We start from the raw sequence: 27,550 nt of genomic DNA on the forward strand, positions 1-27,550 counted from the left end.
TTTGCCCCACCTTGCCCGGCCGACACCTAGCTTTCCTATGAAAGGCTCTTGCCTGTGAATTACTTTTCTAATGTCTAATTTGCTGCAGCTGATTGTACAGCATACGACATGTTTACACCTCCCTAAATGGCCAAACTCCCCACACGGGGCCGTGGTATCGCGACTTGGCGCAAGCACCCGTGAGACTGCTGTTTGTCTGAAGAGGTGGGTGTGCTCGCTTTTGGTTGACGGCATTGCTACTGGGTCCCTCATAGTACAATGTAGTGTCTCTGGCGGTGGTGGTGCGCACCCAACGTCAGACACACCGTTGTAACATGAGGGGCCCTGGGGCGGTCCCGCCGGCCTCTAGAGAGTTCCCCCCTACCCCAGCTCAAAATGTGCTCTACCACATGCAAAATTATGTCGCACAGCTCCACCAATCTTTAGTCTATTCGCTGACATCATTCAATGTCTGGCACTGACAATACAAATTTGTAGACATCTATGATGCAACTTAAAGTAGTCTGTGTCTGTGTCCTATATTGGCACCATTAAATAGTTACTGCCAAATTACTATGTCAGAAACTCAGCAGATGAGCCCACCCCTGTACCTAAGTATGCCACCTTTTTTTTTGTTTTGGTTGTTTTGCGAGACATTAACATCTATTTATATTTTGGGAGTACTGGGACAGACACTCCTTGCACTACTCCTCCACTCACCACCAAGCTGCCCGTGTATCCATGTAACCGCTGTAAAACTGCCATGAGCCTATTGTTTGTTATTTTAGGCCTTTGAAGCCTGTCTGCGGTCCCTCCTTCCACTAGTCCTCCACTGACCAGACCACTGCTGCCCGTGTACCCCTGGAACCAATTATAAAGTGCCTACAGCCAGCCCATTTTCTTATGTTAGGCCTTTGAAGCCTGTCTGCGGTCCCTACTTTAAATACTCCTCCACTGACCACCAAGCTGCCTGCCCGTGTATCCATGTAACCGCTGTAAAACTGCCATGAGCCTATTGTTTGTTATTTTAGGCCTTTGAAGCCTGTCTGCGGTCCCTCCTTCCACTAGTCCTCCACTGACCAGACCACTGCTGCCCGTGTACCCCTGGAACCAATTATAAAGTGCCTACAGCCAGCCCATTTTCTTATGTTAGGCCTTTGAAGCCTGTCTGCGGTCCCTACTTTAAATACTCCTCCACTGACCACCAAGCTGCCTGCCCGTGTATCCATGTAACCGCTGTAAAACTGCCATGAGCCTATTGTTTGTTATTTTAGGCCTTTGAAGCCTGTCTGCGGTCCCTCCTTCCACTAGTCCTCCACTGACCAGACCACTGCTGCCCGTGTACCCCTGGAACCAATTATAAAGTGCCTACAGCCAGCCCATTTTCTTATGTTAGGCCTTTGAAGCCTGTCTGCGGTCCCTACTTTAAATACTCCTCCACTGACCACCAAGCTGCCTGCCCGTGTATCCATGTAACCGCTGTAAAACTGCCATGAGCCTATTGTTTGTTATTTTAGGCCTTTGAAGCCTGTCTGCGGTCCCTCCTTCCACTAGTCCTCCACTGACCAGACCACTGCTGCCCGTGTACCCCTGGAACCAATTATAAAGTGCCTACAGCCAGCCCATTTTCTTATGTTAGGCCTTTGAAGCCTGTCTGCGGTCCCTACTTTAAATACTCCTCCACTGACCACCAAGCTGCCTGCCCGTGTATCCATGTAACCGCTGTAAAACTGCCATGAGCCTATTGTTTGTTATTTTAGGCCTTTGAAGCCTGTCTGCGGTCCCTCCTTCCACTAGTCCTCCACTGACCAGACCACTGCTGCCCGTGTACCCCTGGAACCAATTATAAAGTGCCTACAGCCAGCCCATTTTCTTATGTTAGGCCTTTGAAGCCTGTCTGCGGTCCCTACTTTAAATACTCCTCCACTGACCACCAAGCTGCCTGCCCGTGTATCCATGTAACCGCTGTAAAACTGCCATGAGCCTATTGTTTGTTATTTTAGGCCTTTGAAGCCTGTCTGCGGTCCCTCCTTCCACTAGTCCTCCACTGACCAGACCACTGCTGCCCGTGTACCCCTGGAACCAATTATAAAGTGCCTACAGCCAGCCCATTTTCTTATGTTAGGCCTTTGAAGCCTGTCTGCGGTCCCTACTTTAAATACTCCTCCACTGACCACCAAGCTGCCTGCCCGTGTATCCATGTAACCGCTGTAAAACTGCCATGAGCCTATTGTTTGTTATTTTAGGCCTTTGAAGCCTGTCTGCGGTCCCTCCTTCCACTAGTCCTCCACTGACCAGACCACTGCTGCCCGTGTACCCCTGGAACCAATTATAAAGTGCCTACAGCCAGCCCATTTTCTTATGTTAGGCCTTTGAAGCCTGTCTGCGGTCCCTACTTTAAATACTCCTCCACTGACCACCAAGCTGCCTGCCCGTGTATCCATGTAACCGCTGTAAAACTGCCATGAGCCTATTGTTTGTTATTTTAGGCCTTTGAAGCCTGTCTGCGGTCCCTCCTTCCACTAGTCCTCCACTGACCAGACCACTGCTGCCCGTGTACCCCTGGAACCAATTATAAAGTGCCTACAGCCAGCCCATTTTCTTATGTTAGGACTTTGAAGCCTGTCTGCGGTCCCTACTTTAAATACTCCTCCACTGACCACCAAGCTGCCTGCCCGTGTATCCATGTAACCGCTGTAAAACTGCCATGAGCCTATTGTTTGTTATTTTAGGCCTTTGAAGCCTGTCTGCGGTCCCTCCTTCCACTAGTCCTCCACTGACCAGACCACTGCTGCCCGTGTACCCCTGGAACCAATTATAAAGTGCCTACAGCCAGCCCATTTTTTTATGTTAGGCCTTTGAAGCCTGTCTGCGGTCCCTCCTTCCACTAGTCCTCCACTGACCAGACCACTGCTGCCCGTGTACCCCTGGAACCAATTATAAAGTGCCTACAGCCAGCCCATTTTCTTATGTTAGGCCTTTGAAGCCTGTCTGCGGTCCCTACTTTAAATACTCCTCCACTGACCACCAAGCTGCCTGCCCGTGTATCCATGTAACCGCTGTAAAACTGCCATGAGCCTATTGTTTGTTATGTTAGGCCTTTGATAGCCTGTCTGCGGTCCCTACTTTAAATACTCCTCCACTCACCACCAAGCTGCCTGCCCGTCTATCCATGTAACCGCTGTAAAACTGCAATGAGCCTATTGTTTGTTATTTTAGGCCTTTGATAGCCTGTCTGCGGCCCCTACTTGCAATACTCCTCCACTGACCACAATGCTGCCTGGAGTGCCTGCCTGTGTATCCATGTAACCGATGTAAAACTGCCATGAATGCCTACTGTTTGTTATTTTAGGCCTTTGATAGCCTGTCTGCAGCCCCTACTTGCAATACTCCTCCACTGATCACACCAATGCTGCCCGTGTACCCCTGGAACCTATTTAAAAGTTCATAGAGCCTAGTTATATATTTTATTTACTATTAATAAGGCCATGATGGACTACGCTGTACCACGCTACAAGCTAACCAGTCGACACTTCTTTTGCGAGAAAAGCCATCCCAACCCTCCACCAGCATGTAGAAGACCGCATTGTCCATGCACTCTGGCAATCTGTGAGTACAAAGGTGCACCTGACAACAGACGCATGGACCTGTAGGCATGGCCACGGAAGATTACGTGTCCATTACGGCGCAATGGGTTAATGTGGTGGATGCATGGTCCACAGGGGACAGCCTACTAAGTCTGTCTGCAGTCCCTAATTCAAATTGTCCTCCACTGTCTAAATCGGAGCTTCCACCTTCTGGCTTTCGGCCTATAGTATCAGAAATTAAACTGCATTTGGCCTTCAACTTTGGTTAGGGCCTACTAACGGCTTCTGCCCCTCCCTGGTGTTGCCCTCAACTAAATAAAGCTGAGCTTCAACCTTCTGCTCCAAATTACCATTTTAAAAAATGCAATAGGCTTTTCCGGCCTACTAAAGGTGTCTGTCTGTGTGCCCCTGCCTGGTGTTGTCCTCAACTAAATAAAGCTGAGCTTCAACCTTCTGCTCCAAATTACCATTTTAAAAAATGCAATAGGCTTTTCCGGCCTACTAAAGGTGTCTGTCTGTGTGCCCCTGCCTGGTGTTGTCCTCAACTAAATAAAGCTGAGCTTCAACCTTCCGGCTCTCATTAAGTGGTTTTAAAAAAAAAAAATGGTGGTTAGGGCCTACTAACGGCTTCTGCCCCTCCCTGGTGTTGCCCTCAACTAAATAAAGCTGAGCTTCAACCTTCTGCTCCAAATTACCATTTTAAAAAATGCAATAGGCTTTTCCGGCCTACTAAAGGTGTCTGTCTGTGTGCCCCTGCCTGGTGTTGTCCTCAACTAAATAAAGCTGAGCTTCAACCTTCCGGCTCTCATTAAGTGGTTTTAAAAAAAAAAAATGGTGGTTAGGGCCTACTAACGGCTTCTGCCCCTCCCTGGTGTTGTCCTCAACTAAATAAAGCTGAGCTTCAACCTTCTGCTCCAAATTACCATTTTAAAAAATGCAATAGGCTTTTCCGGCCTACTAAAGGTGTCTGTCTGTGTGCCCCTGCCTGGTGTTGTCCTCAACTAAATAAAGCTGAGCTTCAACCTTCCGGCTCTCATTAAGTGGTTTTAAAAAAAAAAAATGGTGGTTAGGGCCTACTAACGGCTTCTGCCCCTCCCTGGTGTTGCCCTCAACTAAATAAAGCTGAGCTTCAACCTTCTGCTCCAAATTACCATTTTAAAAAATGCAATAGGCTTTTCCGGCCTACTAAAGGTGTCTGTCTGTGTGCCCCTGCCTGGTGTTGTCCTCAACTAAATAAAGCTGAGCTTCAACCTTCCGGCTCTCATTAAGTGGTTTTAAAAAAAAAAAATGGTGGTTAGGGCCTACTAACGGCTTCTGCCCCTCCCTGGTGTTGTCCTCAACTAAATAAAGCTGAGCTTCAACCTTCTGCTCCAAATTACCATTTTAAAAAATGCAATAGGCTTTTCCGGCCTACTAAAGGTGTCTGTCTGTGTGCCCCTGCCTGGTGTTGTCCTCAACTAAATAAAGCTGAGCTTCAACCTTCCGGCTCTCATTAAGTGGTTTTAAAAAAAAAAAATGGTGGTTAGGGCCTACTAACGGCTTCTGCCCCTCCCTGGTGTTGTCCTCAACTAAATAAAGCTGAGCTTCAATCTTCTGCTCCAAATTACCATTTTAAAAAATGCAATAGGCTTTTCCGGCCTACTAAAGGTGTCTGCCCCTCCCTGGTGTTGTCCTCAACTGAACAAAGCTGAGCTTCCACATTCTGGCTTTCGCCCTATACTATCAGATATTAAACTGCATTTGGCCTACTAGTGTGGTTAGGCCCTTGAAACAGTGTCTGCTGCTCTTGGGTTTGCTACTCCACTGAACAAAGCAATGCCGCCTGTTTAGTCCTGTTACCAATTTTGAACTGCATGTAGCCTACTTTATTCTTTGGCCCTATATCTGTTTCCTCCTCATCCTGCCCATTGCCCAGCCACTGCTAAATGAGTCTGCTGGTACATTGACCTAGACCACTACATTCCCCTTGTACTCTACACAGCCAGAATCTGACCCTGCTGAAAGTAAGGTTCCCCTTCCCGCATGTTATACCACCTTACACAGGGACAAAGAGGAAGGTGCAGATGAAAGTGCAGGTTCCTTCATCAGGTGGGGGGGCATACTCGTTGGCGACGTCACTGGCACAGGGCCCCTCAGAGTACGCAAAAGTGTCGCTGCTGGTGGGAGGCGCCCCCGCCATGCAAACACACCGCCGTACTTTGAGGGGCCCTGTGCCAGTGGCAATGCGAACGAGTGGGCCCCCCCCTGCTTGCTCAGGATCACAGCACTTGCAACTTTTAAATACTTACCTTTCCCTGCAACACCGCCGTGACGTAGTCCGCATTTCCTGGGCCCACGAAAAACTTGAGCCAGCCCTACTCCCCCCACAACTTTCCCCCAATTCCCTATGCCCAACTATTATTATACAGTTAATTAAGATTGGCAAGCTTCAGAAACAAGAATGGATGTTTTTGGCATTAAAATGGGCACTGTAGGTGTTTTCCTGGCCTCCACTCACTGCCGACTATGCTTCCCCATTGACTTGCATTGGGTTTCGTGTTTCGGTCGATCCCCGACTTTTAGCGATAATCGGCCGACTGCACTCGACTCGACTCTGGACAAAATCGGGTTTCCCAAAACCCTACTCGATCTTAAAAAAATGAAAGTCGCTCAACCCTAGCCAGCGCCATGGAATCATTCAGACCTGTAGGAATGGAGAAACCCACCATCACATTCTTAATGGCTTCAGAAAGGCCATTTCTGAAATTTGCGGCCAGAGCACACTCATTCCACTGAGTAAGCACGGACCATTTCCGAAATTTTTGGCAATACACTTCAGCTTCATCCTGACCCTGAGAAATAGCCAGCAAGGCTTTTTCTGCCTGAATTTCAAGATTGGGTTCCTCGTAAAGCAATCCGAGCGCCAGAAAAAACGCATCAATATTTGCCAATGCCGGATCTCCTGGCGCTAGCGAGAAGGCCCAATCCTGAGGGTCGCCCCGTAAGAAAGAGATAACAATTTTTACTTGCTGAGCTGAGTCTCCAGATGAACGGGGTCTCAGAGATAGAAACAATTTACAATTATTCCTGAAATTCCTAAACTTAAATCGGTCTCCAGAGAACAGTTCAGGAATAGGTATTTTAGGTTCAGACATTGGACTACTGGTAACAAAATCTTGTATGCCCTGCACACGAGCAGCAAGCTGATCCACACTTGTAATCAAAGTCTGGACATTCATGTCTGCAGCAAGCACAAGCCACTCAGAGGTAAAGGGGAGGAAAAAAGAGAGGAAAGAAAAAAAAAAAAAAACTCAGACTTTCCTTTCTTGTAATCCCACTTCTGCAATGCATTAAACATTCAACCTTGGCCTGGCATACTGTTATGACCCCAATGGCAGAGGGTCTCAAAAGTACAGACCAAGTCTGCAAACACAAAAAAAACAGCTCTTAGGGCAGTGGTAACTGGGCTGACCATATATCTAATCCTAGCACCACAAATAGCAGCAGCCGGGGAACGTGCCTACGTTGGTTCTAGACGTCTCGCGCCAGCCGGAGAACTAACAAACCCTAGAAGGGAAAAGATAGACCTTTCTTGCCTCCAGAGAAAAGACCCCAAAAGTTGGATACAAGCCCCCAACAAATAATAACTGTGAGGTAAGGAGAAAAGACAAACGTAAGAATGAACTAGATATTTAGCAAAGAGAGGCCCACTGACTAATAGCAGAATATAGTAAGATGACTTATACGGTCAGCAAAAACCCTATCAAAATTTCCACGCTGGATATTCAAGAACCCCCGAACCGTCTAACGGCCCGGGGGGAGAACACCAGCCCCCTAGAGCTTCCAGCAAAATCAGGAATCACATTTAGTACAAGCTGGACAAAAAATAAGAGCTATGCAAATAACCAAAAAACAAGGAAGCAGGACTTAGCTTAATTTTGCAAGATCCAGGACTAGCAGACAGGAGCAAACAGAAAGGAACTGATTACAACGATGCCAGGCACAGGACTGAGAATCCAGGAAGTTTATATAGCAACACCCCTGGACTAACGACCCAGGTGGGTGCCAAACTGAGGAAAGACAATCCCAGAGTCATATCACTAGTGACCACAAGAGGGAGCCAAAAAAGTCTAATTCACAACAAACCCCCAAGTGTTTCACTACAGTTTATAACGCAGAGCCGTGCAAATAAAAAATATTTTTTTTTCCACAAAAATTATTTTTTAGCCCCCAGTTTTGTATTTTTCCAAGGGTAACAGGAGAAATTAGACCCTATATATTGTTGTCCAATTTGTCCTGAGTACGTTGATACCTGATATCTGGGGGGGAACCACCGTTTGAGCGCATGGCAGAACTCGGAAGGGAAGGAGCATCATTTGCAATGCAGACTTAGATGGATTGGTCTGCAGGCGTCACATTGCGTTTGCAGAGCCCCTAATGTACCTAAACAGTAGAAACCCCCCACAAGTGACCCAATATTGGAAACTAGACCCCCCAACGAACTTATCTAGTTGTGTTGTGAGAACTTTGAACCCTCAAGTGTTTCACTACAGTTTAGAACGCAGAGCCGTGAAAATAAAAAAATAAAAAATTTCCCCCAAAAATTATTTTCTAGCCCCCAGTTTTGTATTTTCCCAATAGTAACAGGAGAAATTGGACCACAAAAGTTGTTGTCCAATTTGTCTTGAGTACGCTGATACCCCATATGTGGGGGGGAACCACCGTTTGGGCGCATGGGAGGGCTCGGAAGGGAAGGAGCGCCATTTGGAATGCAGACTTAGATGGAATGGTCTGCAGGCGTCACATTGCGTTTGCAGAGCCCCTAATGTACCTAAACAGTAGAAACCCCCCACAAGTGACACCATTTTGGAAAGTAGACCCCCTAAGGAACTCATCTAGATGTGTTGTGAGAGATTTGAACCCCCAAGTGTTTCACTATAGTTTATAACGCAGAGCCATGCAAATAAAAAATATTTTTTTTTCCACAAAAATTATTTTTTAGCCCCTAGTTTTGTATTTTCCCAAGGGTAACAGGAGAAATTGGACTGCAAACATTGTTCTCCAATGTGTTCCGAGTACGCTGATACCCCATATGTTGGGGTAAACCCATGTTTGGGCGCACGGGAGAGCTTGGAAGGGAAGGAGCACTGTTTTACTTTTTCAACGCAGAATTGGCTGGAATTGAAATCGGACGCCATGTCACGTTTGGAGAGCCCCTGATGTGCCTAAACAGTGGAAACCCCCCAATTATAACTGAAACCCTAATCCACACACCCCTAACCCTAATCCCAACGGTAACCCTAACCACACCTCTAACCCAGACACACCCCTATCCCTAATCCCAACCCTATTCCCAACTGTAAATGTAATCCAAACCCTAACCCTAACTTTAGCCCCAACCCTAACCCTAACTTTAGCCCCAACCCTAAATGTAGCCTTAACCCTAGCCCCAACCCTAGCCCCAACCCTAACCCTAACCCTAGCCCTAACCCTAGCCCTAACCCTAACCCTAGCCCTAACCCTAGCCCTAACCCTAACCCTAGCCCTAACCCTAATGGGAAAATGGAAATAAATACATTTTTTAAATTTTTTAAATTTTTCCCTAACTAAGGCTACGTTCACATTAGCGTTCTGCGCCGCAGTGTCGCCGCATGCGTCATGCGCCCCTACATTTAACATGGGGGCGCATGGACATGCGTTGCACTTGCGTTTTGCGACGCATGCATGACTGCGGCGCATACGTCATGGCGCAGAGGACGCAGCAAGTTGCATTTTTTGTGCGTCCAAAAACAAGCAAAAAAAGGCCGCATGCGTCGCAAAACGCAGCGTTGTGCATGCGTTGTGCATGCGTTGTTCCTGCGTTGTGCGTTGCGTCGCCGACGCTGCGGTGCACAACGCAAATGTGAACATAGCCTAAGCGGGTGATGAAGGGGGGTTTGATTTACTTTTATAACGGGTTATTTAGCGGATTTTTATGATTGGCAGCCGTCACACACTGAAAGACGCTTTTTATTGCAAAAAATATTTTTTGCATTACCACATTTTGAGAGCTATAATTTTTCCATATTTGAGTCCACAGAGTCATGTGAGGTCTTTTTTTTTGCGGGACGAGTTGACATTTTTATTGGTAACATGTTTGGGCATTTTTGTGAGGCAGAATGACCAAAAACAAGCTATTCATTAATTTCTTTTGGGGGAGGCGTTTATACCGTTCCGCGTTTGGTAAAATTGATAAAGCAGTTTTATTCTTCGGGTCAGTACGATTACAGCGATATCTCATTTATATCATTTTTTTATGTTTTGGCGCTTTTATACGATAAAAGCTATTTTATAGAAAAAATAATTATTTTGGCATCGCTTTATTCTGAGGACTATAACTTTTTTATTTTTTCGCTGATGATGGTGTATGGCAGCTTGTTTTTTGCGGGACAAGATGATGTTTTCAGCGGTACCATGTTTATTTATATCCGTCTTTTTGATCGCGTGTTATTCCACTTTTTGTTTGGCGGTATGAGAATAAAGCGTTGTTTTTTGCCTCGTTTTTTTTTTTTTTACGGTGTTCACTGAAGGGGTTAACTAGTTATGTAGTTTTATAGGTGGGGTCGTTACGGACGCGGCGATACTAAATATGTGCACTTTTATTGTTTGATTTTTTTTTTTTGATAAAGAAATGTATTTATGGGAATAATTTTTTTTTTTTTTTTATTTAGGAATTTTTTTTTTATTTTTTTTTTACACATGTGGACATTTTTTTTTTAACTTTTTTACTTTGTCCCAGGGGGGGACATCACAGATCGGTGATTTGACAGTGTGCACAGCACTCTGTCAGATCACCAATCTCACTTAGAGTGCAGCAGGCTTACCAGCGTCTGCACTGAGCAGGCACTCGGTAAGCCACCTCCCTCCCTGCAGGACCCGGATGCCGCGGCCATCTTGGATCCGGGACCTGCAGCGAGGAAGGAGGTAGGAGACCCTCGGAGCAACGCGATCACATCGCGTTGCTGCGGGGGTCTCAGGGAAGCACGCAGGGAGCCCCCTCCCTGCGCGATGCTTCCCTATACCGCCGGCACACCGCGATCATGTTTGATCGTGGTGTGCCGGGGGTTAATGTGCCTGGGGCGGTCCGTGACCGCTCCTGGCACATAGTGCCGGATGTCAACTGCGATAGTCAGCTGACACCCGGCCGCGCTCCCCCGTGAGCGCGGCCGATCGTGCTGGACGTACTATTCCGTCCTTGGGAAGTAGGGCCCACCCCACATGGACGGAATAGTACGTCCAATGACAGAAAGGGGTTAATGCTACAGTACTGACGAACAAGTCTCCTTTACTTGCTCAGTGGTTCTGCATCCTATTTCCTCCACTACTAGTTCCCTGAATTTCCCACTTGGGACTCTTCATCAGTTACAGTCTCTCAGTCCTGTTAAGCCAGATAACTTCTGCATTACAAACTTAAGGTCTTGTGGCTGGGCGTCAGCTCCTAGGACCCGACTCTGGAAGGCCACTTTGTCTCTTTTGTCTCTTGTTCTCAGGATCATGCTATCCCTCCTTCTTCAGTCTCCTCTCATACAAGATCACCCTTCAATGCAGCACTGCTTACTCTGCACTCCAAAACTTAACTGGCTTCCCAACAGGAAGGAGTTACCTTTCCTCAGACTGACCCCTCCCACTGTGGGCTAGCCACAAATATTAACCCCTGTGACTCTATAGTAAATTATCTACATTTAAAACCTTACATTAGCACATCCTAAATCACATAAAATTATATACATAAGACACAAGACATACTGCTGCAATTGGTGCCTTCAGGGGTAGGAACCTGATTCCAGGGGTCCACCACCCTTATAATACATCACTGTGTCTCTGCAGTTGCATCATGCTACTCCCAGATGGGATATGAAAAACCTGATGAAAAATTCCCTTTAAGAACTTGTTTTCTGACAGTTATGACTATGCACTGATTCTTTTATGCACACTGGATCAAGTGCACAACGTGATCCAGCGTGCTATCCATTATGTTGATCTCACTGACTGGACACAACAGATATGGAAACACTGGGTTTTTAATTTTATGTAAGTGATAACACAGCTGTTGACTTCTACTACACAAAGTGAATGGCAGCATCATTAGGATCTACTATAATTTAGCAAAGCATACTTTCTCATTAACTCTGATTACTAACTCTGGCTCCAGGTGACAGAGATGGAATCCATGTTTGTTCATCATCATCATAAAATAACTCATGGATTTGTGTAAATAATGCTATGTGAACCAGGGGCAGACACTGACAGCTTGGGGCCCCTGTGCAAGAAATGTGTCTTGGCCCCCTCCTTTTATGGCGACAAAGCTACGCATATATAAATAAATATATATATATATATCCACACACACATACATGTATATATATATATTACATAGTCTCCTTTATTATGTATATTGCTGTCCCTTATACAGTATCCTTTCTTGCTATGTACAGCACCGTCCCTTACATATTGGATTATATAGAGCCCTGTTTTTTACTACATACCGTCCTCTCTTGTTAGATATTTAATGCAATGATGGCTGATGGAGCATTGGAAAGCTTCTTTTCTAATGGAGGAGATGATGCACTGGTGGTCTGGTCACTGACTCCTCCATCAGCAGTCATTTTATATCTAACACGAGAGCGGACTATGTCATAAAAGAGGGTGCTGTGAATAACAAAAATAACAAGAATACACTATGTAAGAGACATCACTGTACATAACAGCAGAGGAAGCTATATAATAAGGGACGGCACCATATATAACTAGAGAGGATGGTATGTAATAAGTGACGGTGTTATACATGATAAAAGAGTAAACTATGTAACTATGGTGTTATACATAATAAGTGAGTACACTGTATACTAAGGGACTGTGTTAGGCATAATAAGTGAGTACACTATATACTAAGGGACTGTGCTATACATACAAAGTGACTACACTATATACTGAGGGATGGCGCTATACATAATAAGCGAGTACACTATATACTAAGCGACTGTGCTATACATAATAAGTGACTACACTATATACTAAGGGACTGTGTTAAAAATAATAAGCGATAATAACGTCTTCCTCCACCTCCCCCATTCCTAAATCCATTATAAATCCCCCTTCCTCCCTTCCCAATCCCCCACACCCCTCATTGTCCTCCTCCCCCGCATCCCACTATTGTCCTCTCCCCCACCCCATCAGTGCCTTCTCCCCCAGCACCCCCATCATTGCCCTTTCCACCACCTCTATCATTGCTTTATCCCCCACCACCCCACATTGCCCATTGCACCACCTCCATCATTGCCTTCTCCCCCACCACCCCCATTACTGCCCATTCCACACCTCCATCATTTTCTCCTCCCCTTTCACCCCCATCATTGCCCTTTCCACCATAATTGTCCTTTCCACTACCTGCATCATTGCCTTTTCCCATCACACCCATCATTGCCCATTCCACAACTTGTTCACAGGACAACTATTAGTTGTATACTCTACAGATCTACCCTTTATGAAAGATTGGCAAGAAGAATGCCACATTTGAAAGCAAGCCATTTGCAAAAAGCCATGTAGGAGACACAGCGAGCGTGTGTAAAAAGGTGATCTGGTCAGATGAAATCAAAGTAGAACTTTTTGGGCTAAATGCAAAACACTATGTATGGCAGTAAACTAACACTGCACATCACACTGAAATGATAGAGCTAGTATGCAAAGAGGAATGAGCAAAAATGTCATCCTCTAAGCTGGTAGAAACATACCATGAAACACTTGGAGCAGTAATTGAGGGAAAAGGTGGTCCTACAATTTATTCACTTAGGGGGCTGAATACAAATGTACGTCACAATTTTCAGATTTATGTTTTTAAAATAATTAGAAAACCATGTATTATTTCCTTCACTCTTTGCAAATACCTGCCACTTAGTGTTGGTACATCACATAAAATCTCAAGAAAATAAATTTAAGTTTGTGGGTGTAATATGAAAAAATGTCATTGGGTATGAATAGGCACTGTATATAGGAATGCTTGGCCAATGTACTCTATGAAAGAGCCACTGACAGAATCATCTGTCAGTGCCTTATCTTCCCGACAAACAAATGGATAAGGCAATTGAATTCCAACAGCCAGATCCTTATGCCCACCAAGGAAATATGTCAGGGGAAAGTCATTATTCCCATATTAAGATCAGCTGATGAAACCAAAATTGTCACGTTTGTTTGGCCTTTATCTAATGGATGGAGAACTTTTGACATAGCTCTACCAACTAACCCCATTTATTGCAACTGCATTCTGCACATACCGTACTCCACGGTACTTATGAAAAGAATCTAATGGCTAAAACTTTAAGTTTTCATACATCAAGTCCACTGCTAGTCTTTGAATGATGAAATATGACTTTAATTTAATCTAATGGTTCTGTGTTCACCACTAGTAGAAGACAGAGTCCCTTTGAGGATAACGCTAGGTACATAGGAAACAGTATTACATCACTTCTGGTCCTCATGAAATGTTACCTTTAGATCATCATGGTTACATCAAACACTAATCAAGAGGATTAGCTTAACTTTGTTTGTGCATTAACAATAATAAAGAAAAGAGTAATTGCAAGAATTAAAAGGGTTGAAATGATTTCTAGTACATAGCGCACAGTGTGTTGCTGAAGTGATGTTAGAGAAATTGTGTCAAGGTGCCTTCCTGTTGTGTTCAATTTAATCAAAAAACGACTTCTGTGTGGTTTTCATTTCTTAATTAGCATTAGTAAGTATGAATGATTGTTTAAATGTATTCAAGCAAAATCACACTGTGAAAATAGCACAGAGTAAATGTATAAAGTGAAACGTCTGTGTTACACTAAAGTATTATCAATAATAAGAAGTTGTGTATTTCTAGGTGTAAGTGACACTGCACTGTGGACAGAATTACATATTAAACTTCTACATTGTCACATCAGAAACATTCTTTCCAAAATGAACAGCTAATTTACACTCACCGGCCACTTTATTAGGTACACCTGTCCAACTTCTTGTTAACACTTAATTTCTAATCAGCCAATCACATGGCGGCAACTCAGTGCATTTAGGCATGTAGACATGGTCAAGACAATCTCCTGCAGTTCAAACCGAGCATCAGTATGGGGAAGAAAGGTGATTTGAGTGCCTTTGAACGTGGCATGGTTGTTGGTGCCAGAAGGGCTGGTCTGAGTATTTCAGAAACTGCTGATCTACTGGGATTTTCACGCACAACCATCTCTAGGGTTTACAGAGAATGGTCCGAAAAAGAAAAAAAATCCAGTGAGCGGCAGTTCTGTGGGCGGAAATGCCTTGTTGATGCCAGAGGTCAGAGGAGAATGGGCAGACTGGTTCGAGCTGATAGAAAGGCAACAGTGACTCAAATCGCCACCCGTTACAACCAAGGTAGGCCTAAGAGCATCTCTGAACGCACAGTGCGTCGAACTTTGAGGCAGATGGGCTACAGCAGCAGAAGACCACACCGGGTACCACTCCTTTCAGCTAAGAACAGGAAACTGAGGCTACAATTTGTACAAGCTCATCGAAATTGGACAGTAGAAGATTGGAAAAACGTTGCTTGGTCTGATGAGTCTCGATTTCTGCTGCGACATTCGGATGGTAGGGTCAGAATTTGGCGTAAACAACATGAAAGCATGGATCCATCCTGCCTTGTATGGAGCATCTTTGGGATGTGCAGCCGACAAATCTGCGGCAACTGTGTGATGCCATCATGTAAATATGGACCAAAATCTCTGAGGAATGCTTCCAGCACCTTGTTGAATCTATGCCACGAAGAATTGAGGCAGTTCTAAAGGCAAAAGGGGGTCCAACCCGTTACTAGCATGGTGTACCTAATAAAGTGGCCGGTGAGTGTAGTTTCTAACCTCTTTATATCACATACAGTATATTAAGAAAGCAGTCCAGGACAGCCTCTAAGATGCTCTTCTCCCAAATTTAAGAAGATGGCAGAAACTAATTGGTTGCAACTCATAGTCATAATTTGAACAGGAAATGAGGTAAAAAACAAAAGAAGGTGGGGAAAAAATAGGGAAGAAAGATAGGAAGGAAGGAAGGAAGGAAGGAAGGAAGGAAGGAAGGAAGGAAGGAAGGAAGGAAGGAAGGAAGGAAGGGAGGAAGCGAGAAAGTAAAGGAAAAAATAAAACAAAGAAGGGAGGATGGAAGGAAAGAAGAAAGAAAGGTAAGAAGTAATGTGGAATGAAAGGAAGAAATAAAAGAAGGGATAGTGGAGGGAAGGGAAGGTGGGATGGTAGGAAGTAAAGAAGGAAGGCAGGGACGAAGGTAGGAAGGTAGGAATGCAAAGAGGGAGAAAGCCAGGGACAGAGGAAGGAAACAAGAAAGGAAGAAAGATAGGAAGAGAGGGAAGAAGGAACAGAAGAATAAAGGGAGGAAGAAGTACAACGGCATGTAACAGTTTGGCCACCTCTGGTCAAAATTACTGCTTTTATGAACAGTTAAGCAAGTTGAAGATCAAATTATCTCTAAAAGGCCTAAGGTTAAAGATGACACATTTCCTTTGTATTTTAGGCAAAACAAAAAATATATATTGTAATTTTTTACATTTTAAAAATTACAAAAATGAAAATGGGCCAATGCAAAAGTTTGGGCACCCGTGGAGATTTGTGTGCTCAAATAACTTTGACTAAGTGTCATGGTGTGTCTGGGTCGATTCTTCTAGGGTTAATTCCTGTAGCCTAACATTGATCCTGGGTGGACTTTTTATTGCCTCCATCTGGGAGTTTCCTTTGTCAGTGACACTTCCGCCCTTGGCTAAGTGTATTGACCCCTGAGTGTGTTTTGTGCTATGTGCTGGTTTGCTTGATTCATTTGTCTTTTTGACTTGGTCTGTTCTCTGGATACTGTTTGTTGGATTCCGTCTTTGTACTTTCTCTGTTCGTTTAGTATTGACCTCTGCTTGGCCCCTACTATCCTTTCTGTCTAGTCCCTTGGCACCGTTATGCTATCCCGTGCTCTGACCCTGGCCTGATCTGTTTATGTCTCTGTCTGTGCCCCTTGGTAGCTCTGTTCAGTAGTTACCTTTCTAGGAGTTTTCCTTCAGCTTCTAGCTCCCTGGAGCTTAGGCCACGCCCTCCAGCAGTCAGGTGATTCAGGTCTTGTCAGGCCTGAAGCAATCTCTCTCCAGTCTCGCTTGCCCCGCATTCCTGGGAGTCTGTGGCTATCTCCGGGTCCTGTCTTCCCAGGAGATAGCATCGGTGAGTGTCACTTATAACTTCCTTCGTGATACCAAGGATTCAGACCTTAATTAGCCTGTTAGGGTTATAGCTTGTTCACTATTGTCGGTAGGAAAGGCCAGGTGATGCAAATTTCCCAGCTTTATAAAAACCCAGCTTCCTCTAATCTTGAACCAAAAAACTGCAGCCATGGGTTTTTCTAAAGCAGCTGCCTAGCAGTCTGAAAATAAAAATGGTGGAGGCACACAAAGCAGGAGAAGGCTATAAGAAGACAGCAAAGCGTTTTCAAGTTGCCTTTTCCTCAGTTCGAAATATAATTAACAAATGGCAGTTAACAGGAACAGTGGAGATCAAGATAAGGTCTGGAAGACAAAGCAAAATGTCAGTGAGTGCTTCTTGTAGGATTGCTAGAGAGTCAAATTAGAATCCCTGCTTGACTGCAAAAGACCTTCAGAAAGATTTAGCAGACTCTGGAGTGGTGGAACATTGGTCTACTGTTTAGAGGCACCTGCCCAAATATGGCCTTCATGGAAGAGTCATCAGACGAAAACCTCTCCTGCATACTCACCATAAAATTCAGCATCAGAAATATGCAAAAGAACATCTAAACAGCAAAAACAGCAGTACATGCAAGACGACCTAGGAATCTCACAGAACTGGAAGAATTTTCCAAGGAAGAATGGATGAAAATCCCTCAAACATGAACTGAAAGGCTCTTGGCTGGCAACAAAAAGCATTTACAAACTGTAATACTTGCAAAAGGGTGCTTCTAGGCACTAACCATGCCAGGTGCCAACATATTTAATCAGGTAATTTTCCTTTTTGTAATTTTTAAAATGTAAAAAATGACAATATATATATATTTTTTGCCTAAAATACAAAGTAAATGTGTCATGTTAACTAAAGCCCTTTTAGAGTTTAATCTTCAACTTGCTTAATTTTCACAATAACAGTAATTTTGACCAGGGGTGCCCAAACTTTTACATGTCACTATATGTAGAGACAAAGAAATGGAGGAAGGGAGAAAGGGAGGAAAGAACAGAGAGAGGAAATGAGGAAGAGAGAGTAGAAGGGAGAGAGGAAGGGAGTAGAAGGTAGAGCGGAATGGCGAGAGTGAGGGGGAGGGAATTAGAGTGGATTGAAGGAAGGAACAAAAAGGGGGAAGGAGAGAGCGTGAAACGAAGAAAGAAAGGGAATAAGGAAATGAGGAAGCGAAAGAGGAAAAATGCAAGGGAAGAAGGAATTAAAGAAGTGGAGAAGGAAGGAAGAGGGAGAAAGAAATGTAGGAAGGAAAGCAGGAAAGTGTACAAGAAGGGAAGAATGGAAGGAGGAAGAGAGGAAAGAAGAGATGGAAGATGAAAGGAAGGGAGAAAGGAGAGGAAAAAAGAAGAGAGAAAATAATGGGGAATAAAGGAAAAAGAAAGAGAGGGAAAGCGCTAATGAAGAAGGAAGGGAGAAGGAAAGAGTGAGAGGTGAGAATAGTGGGAGTAAGAAAAAAGAAAGAAACAAAGAAGATAAGTGGGAAAGAAGAATAAACTAGGATGGATGAAGAGCGAGAGTGAGGAAAGGAGGAAGGGAGGGTTAAAGGGAAGGATAAATGGAATAAGGAATATGGAATAAACTAGGAAAAGTTGGAAGGAAGACAGAAGGGAGAGATAGAAAGTTCAAGGGAAGGAGGAAGTGAAGGAGAAATGGAGGAGGAAAGAATGGGAGGAACATGAAAATGGTGGGTAGGAGGGAGAAAAATAAAAGGAGTAAAGAAAGAAAAGGAAGGAAAAAAGGAAGAAAACAATGAAAAAGGAAGGCAAGAAAGAGACAGAAGGGAGATGAGAAAAAAGGATGCAGAGAAAGCAAGCAAGAAGAAATGTGAGAAAGAAAAATAGTTTCATGTTATTGCATCACTGTAAAAAACAAAAACTGTCTTCTAATCTGAAAAACACATGCTGGAAAAATAATGAGTCTGATTACCTTTCTTGTAGCTTGTAATAAAATGTTAACTGTTTTCTCTAAATTTTGTAATTTCCTCATATATTGTTAAAATTAAGGAAACCTGCTTGTCATACCCACTTGTAAGTGGGACTCTACCTTTAAATCATAGTTGCAGATTCAACAAATGAAGAGCTTCTGTATATTTCTCTTGTAATTAGTTAATCATCTGCGAGGAGCTAATGTATTCTGTGTGACTAAGATTTGCACTTAATCAGAGAGCTGGGTTATGAAAAAGTAAATAAAACAGCCCGACCCTCCTTTATCATTTTAAAGAGAGAAAAATACACAACTTTTACAAATTAGATTAGAGAGATGGGTGAGTAGCAGGCAGCATATGAATAATTAACTTTCACTTAACTACAGATTTAAATATACAGGACTTCAATAGTGCTTTATTTCTTCATTTCAAATTTGACAGCGCAGTAAAAGTCAGTTATGTAATTATTAACTAAGAAATGTCATGGCTTCTTATTTCACAAGATCCTAATTGTTTGCCCTAGTAAAGTAAAACCCCTGAAACATTGAAGCACTATTCATGTGAATATTAAATAGACAGTCTGCTTTAGGAAATTTGATTAGAAGGTTTTCACAGTAAAAAATCACAAAGTCTTAATAACTTGTGTTTAATTTTCCTACACTGCCACCATAGGTGAACAGACGCATTGTATGATGCCTTCCCCATTGAGAACAATGGACTGTCTGTATAATTCATTGGACATTCTTTGTTGTACTCCAGCTTACTTATTAAGGCTCTATTGTGAAAATCCCATTTATTATCTCCAAATTCCTAACTATAGTATTTTAATTTTTTTTTTGTAAATCAGACAATTTCTCGAAGTGTTTTTTTAGTCAATCAGTTATCTCTACTTCATATTCAGGACTATTATGGACTTATGAATTACAGAACAGAAAGTAGGACCGCTGAATCACCACCTCTAATACAGCTGTAAGAAGCCTTGATGTTGTTCCAGTGTTTGACTATCCTGTTGCAAAAAGTCAAAGGGTACTCCATCCCCAAATTTAATAGAAAGAGCGCACAGATGAAATGTAAAAATGTGTTCACCTTCACAGTAAAGGACAGGTACTACCTAAGGAAAGGTTCTTCTTTTCTCATCATTGGTTCACAGTCCTGTTTAGACCTAAATGCTTGCCACTATACTTGGCCACTCATGATTTCATACCTTGCTGTCCAGAAAACCCAGTGGATCACTGCCTCCTACATTGATTCCTTAATTCCGTATCAATAAACATGCAATCCAAGAGGTTGTCCATTTTCAGAAAATTGCTGCACCTAGACCAGTTTGGTTTAAAAACAAACCTCTTTATACTCACACTCTCCTCTGGTGCTACCAGTGTCTGGCATAGGCTACGCCGATGTTATGGCTCTGAGCAGGGTGTTCCATCTACACTGGCAGAGCTGCAAAGCTTACTAACTGGCTGCTTTGCTATCAACATGATGCCATCCCTACTGCCAATGCCAGACACTGGGAGCAGTGGTGCAAAGTCACCTGTGAACCCAGGGACAGTGTGTATAGCGCATTTTTTTTTATGCTAAACTGCATCAGGGGACAATGATTTTCTGAATGGGGACTAGCCATTTAAATGCATAACTTTAAAATGCCTACTATATCCAGACTGATAAAGGAGTTCATAAAAAAGAAACCTGATATTGATAATTTATGAGGCGTAAGGCTAAAATATTGCTATCAGTTTCAACCTCACAACTTTACCAAAGACGGCCCAGTCTGTTGAAATTCTAATTTTTCATCCTTACCAAATTTCTTCAAAACATTTATTTTGAAGAAAAATAGAATCATGGCAAATAGGAAGTATTGCAAAGGCTCCAATTGCCCTGAAAATATATGTATAAGCCTAGGTTTACATCACGTTAGTGCCATCCGTTTAACGGATCTGTTAAACGGATGTGCTAACGCTAATGCCCACAATCGCTTTTTTACGGCAATCACGATAACGCATGGTACCATTGCATTGGCATGCGTTAGCAATAGAGGTCTATGCACAGCAAACTGAAAAGCAATGGCTTGACTTCTTTTAGCCATCACATCAAAAAAATGTTAATTATCCCTTTTTTGTGGAGTAGCAACATGTTTGGATTTATTCGTAAAGGGGAAACACCAGTTCAGGGCCCAGCTCATTTTAACTGACCTGAGAAAATTCTTTAAAAATGTACATACTTTGTTTTGCAGCAGTAAGGTTTACAAAAAAATAAGGAAAGAAAATTTTGGTTTTGGTTTTAGTGGGTAAAACAAAATGATGAAGAAGCCACAGATTAATTTAGTCATGACCACAAACTTGAACCTTTTTTTTCGCCACAATTTCGTTTTTGTTGCAAAAGTGTAAAATGTTGTGCATTGAGCAAAGACAGTAATGAATAAATAATTGCTTTTAGAAAATCATCTTTCTTTGGGATGACCAACTGTTGGGAAAGTGAAGAAACAATCACTTCCAAAATCATCTCACATTGGGAAAGTGGAGAAGCAATAGCTTTTTAACCCCTTAGTGACAGAGCCAATTTGGTACTTAATGACCGAGCCAATTTTTACAATTCTGACCAGTGTCACTTTAAGAGGTTATAACTCTGGAACGCTTTATCGGATCCCACTGATTCTGAGATTGTTTTTTCGTGACATATTGTACTTCAAGTTAGTGGTAACATTTCTTCGATATTACTTGCGATTATTTATGAAAAAAATGGAAATATGGCGAAAATTTTTAAAATTTTGCAATTTTCAAACTTTGTATTTTTATGCCCTTAAATCAGAGAGATATGTCACAAAAAATAGTTAATAAATAACATTTCCCACATGTCTACTTTACATTAGCACAATTTTGGAAACAATTTTTTTTTTTGTTAGGGAGTTATAAGGGTTAAAAGTTGACCAGCAATTTCTCATTATTACAACACCATTTTTTTTTAGGGACCACATCTCATTTGAAGTCATTTTGAGGGGTCTATATGATAGAAAATAACCAAGTGTGACACCATTCTAAAAACTGCACCCCTCAAGCTGCTCAAAACCACATTCAAGAAGTTTATTAACCCTTTACGTACTTCACAGGAACTGAAACAATGTGGAAGAAAAAAATGAACATTTAACTTTTTTTTGCAAACATTTTACTTCAGAACCATTTTTTTTAATTTTCACAAGTGTAAAAACAGAAATTTAACCACAAATTTTGTTGTGCAATTTTTCCTGAGTACGCCGATACCCCATATGTGGAGGTAAACCACTGTTTGGGCGCACCGCAGAGCTTGGAAGTGAAGGAGCACCGTTTGACTGTTTCAATGCAGAATTGGCTGGAATTGAGATCAGACGCCATGTCGCGTTTCGGGAGCCCCTAATGTGCCTAAACAGTGGAAACCCCCCAGAAGTGATACCATTTTGGAAACTAGACCCCTTAAGGAACTTATCTAGATATTCGGTGAGCACTTTGAACCCCCAAGTGCTTCACAGAAGTTTATAACGTAAAGCCGTGAAAATAAAAAATCGCATTTTTTCTACAAAAATGATCTTTTTGCCCCCAAATTTTTATTTTCACAAGGGTAACAGGAGAAATTAGACCACAAAAGTTGTTGTGCAATTTCTCCCGAGTACGTCAATACCCCATATGTGGGGGTAAACCACTGTTTGGGCGCACCGCAGAGCTTGGAAGAGAAGGAGTGTCGTTTTACTTTTTCAATGTAGAATTGGCTGGAATTGAGATCGGACGCCATGTCACGTTTGGAGAGCCGCTGATGTGCCTAAACAGTGGAGACCCCCCACAAATGACACCATTTTGGAAACTAGACCCCTTAAGGAACTTATCTAGATGTGTGGTGAGCAATTTAAACCCCCAGGTGCTTCACAGAAGTTTATAACGTAGAGCCGTGAAAATAAAAAAAATCGCATTTTTTCTACAAAAATTATCTTTTTGCCTCCAAATTTTTATTTTACCAAGGGTAACAGGAGAAAATGGACACCAGAAGTTGTTGTACAATTTGTCTTGAGTACGCCGACACCCCGTATGTGGGGGTAAACCACTGTTTGGGTGCATGGCTGAGCTCGGAAGCAAAGGAGCGCCATTTGACTTTTCAATGCAAAATTGACTGGAATTGAGATCGGACGCCATGTCGCGTTTGGAGAGCCCCTGATGTGCCTAAACAGTAGAAACCCCCCAAAAGTGACCCCATTTTGGAAACTAGACCCCCCATGGAACTTATCTAGATGTGTAGTGAGAACTTTGAATGCCCAAGTGCATCACAGAAGTTTATAATGCAGAGTCGTGAAAATAAAAAATATTTTTTTTTTAACAATAAAGATTTTTTAGCCCCCAAGTTTTTATTTTCACAAGGGTAACAAGAGAAATTGGACCCCAAAAGTTGTTGTGCAATTTGTCCTGAGTATGCTGGTGCCCCATATGTGGGGGTAAACCACTGCTTGGGCGCACGGCAGAGCTCGGAAAGGAAGGAGCGCCATTTTGGAATGCAGACTTTGATAGAATTGTCTGCGGGTGTTATGTTGCGTTTGCAGACCCCTAATGTACCTAAACAGTAGAAACTCCCAACAAGTGACCCCATTTTGGAAAATAGACCCCCCAAGGAACTTATCTAGATATGTGGTGAGAACTTTGAATGCCCAAGTGCTTCACAGAAGTTTATAATGCATAGTAGTGAAAATAAAAAATATTTTTTTTTCCCACAAAAAAGATTTTTTTAGCCCCCAAATTTTTATTTTCACAAGGGTAACAAGAGAAATTGGACCCCAAAAGTTGTTGTCCAATTTGTTCTGAGTATGCTGGTACCCAATATGTGGGGGTAAACCACTGTTTGGGCGCACGGCAGAGCTCGGAAGAGAAGGAGCGCCATTTTGGAATTCAGACTTTGATAGAATTGTCTGTGGGTGTTATGTTGCGTTTGCAGAGCCCCTGATGTACCTAAACAGTAGAAACCCCCCACAAGTGACCAAATTTTGGAAACTAGACCCCCTAAGGAACTTATCTAGATATGTGGTGAGAACTTTGAATGCCCAAGTGCTTCACAGAAGTTTATAATGCATAGTAGTGAAAATAAAAAATATTTTTTTTTCCCACAAAAAAGATTTTTTTAGCCCCCAAATTTTTATTTTCACAAGGGTAACAAGAGAAATTGGACCCCAAAAGTTGTTGTCCAATTTGTCCTGAGTATGCTGGTACCCAATATGTGGGGGTAAACCACTGTTTGGGCGAAACGGCAGAGCTCGGAAGAGAAGGAGCGCCATTTTGGAATTCAGACTTTGATAGAATTGTGTGTGGGTGTTATGTTGCGTTTGCAGAGCCCCTGATGTACCTAAACAGTAGAAACCCCCCACAAGTGACCAAATTTTGGAAACTAGACCCCCTAAGGAACTTATCTAGATATGTGGTGAGAACTTTGAATGCTCAAGTGCTTCACAGAAGTTTATAATGCATAGTAGTGAAAATAAAAAAATATTTTTTTTTCCCACAAAAAAGATTTTTAGCCCCCAAGTTTTTATTTTCACAAGGGTAACAGGAGAAATTGGACCCCAAAAGTTGTTGTCCAATTTATCCCGAGTACGCTGATGCCCCATATGTGGGGGTAAACCACTGTTTGGGCGCACGGCAGAGCTCAGAAGGGAGGGAGCACCATTTGACTTTTTTAGCGCAAAATTGGCTGTCGTGTTTGGAGACCCCCCTGATGTACCTAAACAGTGGAAACCCCCAAATTATAACTCCAACCCTAACTCCAACACACCCCTAACCCTAATCTTAACCCGATCCATAATCTTAATCACAACCCTAACGATAATCACAACCCTAACCCCAAAACAGCCCTAATCTCAACCCTAACCATAACCCTAATCAAAACCCTAAATCCAACACACCCCTAACCCTAATCCCAAACGTAACCCTAATCCCAACCCTAATCCAAACCCTAATCCCAACTCTAACCCTAACTTTAGCCCCAACCCTAACCCTAACTTTAGCCCCAACCCTAACCATAACTTTAGCCCCGTCGTCACAAAAAAAGTTCAATGTAACCTTTTTTTTGTACGTCGCGTCCGCCATTTCCACGCATGCGTGGCCGTAACTCTGCCCCCTCCTCCCCAGGACATAGACTGGGCAGCGGATGCGTTGAAAAACTGCATCCGCTGCCCACGTTGTGCACAATTTTCACAACGTGCGTCGGTACGTCGGGCCGACGCATTGCGACCGCCCCGTACCGACGCAAGTGTGATAGAAGCCTAAGGCTACTTTCACACTAGCGTCGTACTCGGCCCATCGCAGTGTGCCGGGCCGACGTACCGACGCTAGCGTTGTAAGCGCCGCACAACGGGTGCAGCGGATGCTGTTTTTTCAACGCATCCGCTGCCCCATTGTGAGGGGAGGCGGGGGCGGAGTTCCGGCCGCGCATGCGCGGTCGGAAATGGCGGACACGTCGCACAAAAAAGTTACATGTAGCTTTTTTTGTGCCGATGGTCCGCCAAAGCACGACGCATCCGTCGCACGACGGATGCGACATGTGGCAATCCGTCGCAATGCGTCGCTAATGCAAGCCAATGGAGAAAAAACGCATCCTGCAAGCACTTTTGCAGGATGCGTTTTTTCTCCGACGCATTGCGACGGAAGCCAAAAAACGCTAGTGTGAAAGTAGCCTAACCCTAGCTCTAACCCTAACCCTAAATTTAGCCCCAACCCTAACCCTAGCCCTAACCCTAGCCCTAACCCTAACTCTAACCCTAACTCTAACCCTAACCCTAACTCTAACCCTAACCCTAACCCTAACTCTAACCCTAACCCTAACTCTAACCCTAACCCTAACTCTAACCCTAACCCTAACCCTAACTCTAACCCTAACCCTAACCCTAATTTTAGCCCCAACTCGTCTTCTCCTGCCGGCCGGCAGATGGCAGCAGATGGCGGGCGCACTGCGCATGCGCCCGCCATAAGGAAAAAGCCGGCTGGCAGGAGAAGACAGAAGAGGACCCAGGGACACCGGGTGAGTATGTTAGGGTCCCCGAATCCCCCTATTTCTCTGTCCTCTGATGTGTGATCACATCATAGGACAGAGAAATACAGATCGCTTTTTTTTTTTTTTGCGGTCGCCGGTAAACTGTTAATTACCGGCGATCGCAAAACAGGGGTCGGAGCAAACCGACCCCGATCATGTTCTTTGGGGTCTCGGCTACCCCCGGCAGCCGAGACCCCAAAGATCTTCCGGGTTCCGGGCGGCGGGCGTACTGCGCGTGCGCCCGCCATTTTTTCCCGGAAAAAAGATGGCGGCGCCCATGGGGACGCACGAGGAGCACCGGGGGAGGTAGGTAAGTATCGGGGGGCTATTGGGGGCCATCGGGGACCCTATTTCTCTGTCCTCCGATGTGCGATCACATCGGAGGACAGAGAAATTAAACGGCACATCGCGTTTTTTTTTTTTGTTGCGACCGCCAGTAAACGGTTAATTACCGGCGATCGCAACTCGGGGGTCGGTAAAAAACCCCTGAATCATGTTCTCTGGGGTCTCGGCTACCCTCGGCAACCGAGACCCCAGAGAAAATCCGACTCTGGGGGGCGCTATTCACTTTTTCCACAGCGCCGTTAATTAACGGCGCTGTGGTTTAAGTACCCTTAGCGGCCGCCGTTAAAAGGCGTATCGGCGGTCGTTAAGGGGTTAACCAACCATTTTTGGGGAATAACAACAGATTTTCTGTTTGGAAAGTGAAGAAATAATGCCTTTTTAAAAAGCCATCCAAAAGTTATCAATTTTTTTGGGGAGCAGGTTTAAGTTTATTATATTTTTCTTGTGTAATCTAAGACTATAAGCACTGGGAAATTATAGAAATAGAACACAATGAACAGGCAGGAGATGTGTGGCTGTCTACTGGCAGTAGTATCACAGTATGGCATATCATGAGAAAATAGGAGATGTCTGGCTGTGCAAGGCCAGCACTGACAGCCCTGGCAGAATAATTGCTACAGTATAGATATAGAACACAATGAACAGACAGTAGATGTATGGCTAACTATTGGCAGTTAGCAGAAATTTTACAGTATACAACATGTTGGATAGCCAGGAAATGAGCGATTGTATACAGTACAGACCAAACGTTTGGACACACCTTCTCATTTAAAGATTTTTCTGTATTTTCATGACTATGAAAATTGTAAATTCACACTAAAGGCATCAAAACTATGAATTAACACATGTGGAATTATATACTTAACAAAAAAGTGTGAAACAACTGAAATTATGTCTTATATTCTAGGTTCTTCAAAGTAGCCACCTTTTGCTTTGATGACTGCTTTGCACACTCTGGCATTCTCTTGATGAGCTTCAAGAGGTAGTCACCGGAAATGGTCTTCCAACAATCTTGAAGGAGTTCCCAGAGATGCTTAGCACTTGTTGGCCCTTTTACCTTCACTCTGCGGTCCAGCTCACCCCAAACCATCTCGATTGGGTTCAGGTCTGGTGACTGTCGAGGCCAGGTCATCTGGCGTAGCACCAATCACTCTCCTTCTTGGTCAAATATCCCTTGAACAGCCTGGAGGTGTGTTTGAGGTCATTGTCCTGTTGAAAAATAAATGATGGTCCACCTAAACGCAAACTGGATGCAATAGCATGCCGCTGCAAGATGCTGTGGTAGCCATGCTGGTTCAGTATGCCTTCAATTTTGAATAAATCCCCAACAGTGTCACCAGCAAAGCACCCCCACACAATCACACCTCCTCCACCATGCTTCAGGGTGGGAACCAGGCATGTAGAGTCCATCCATTCACCTTTTCTGCATCGCA

Source organism: Ranitomeya variabilis, chromosome 1 (genome assembly GCF_051348905.1).
Source record: "Ranitomeya variabilis isolate aRanVar5 chromosome 1, aRanVar5.hap1, whole genome shotgun sequence".
Lineage (NCBI taxonomy): Eukaryota > Metazoa > Chordata > Amphibia > Anura > Dendrobatidae > Ranitomeya > Ranitomeya variabilis.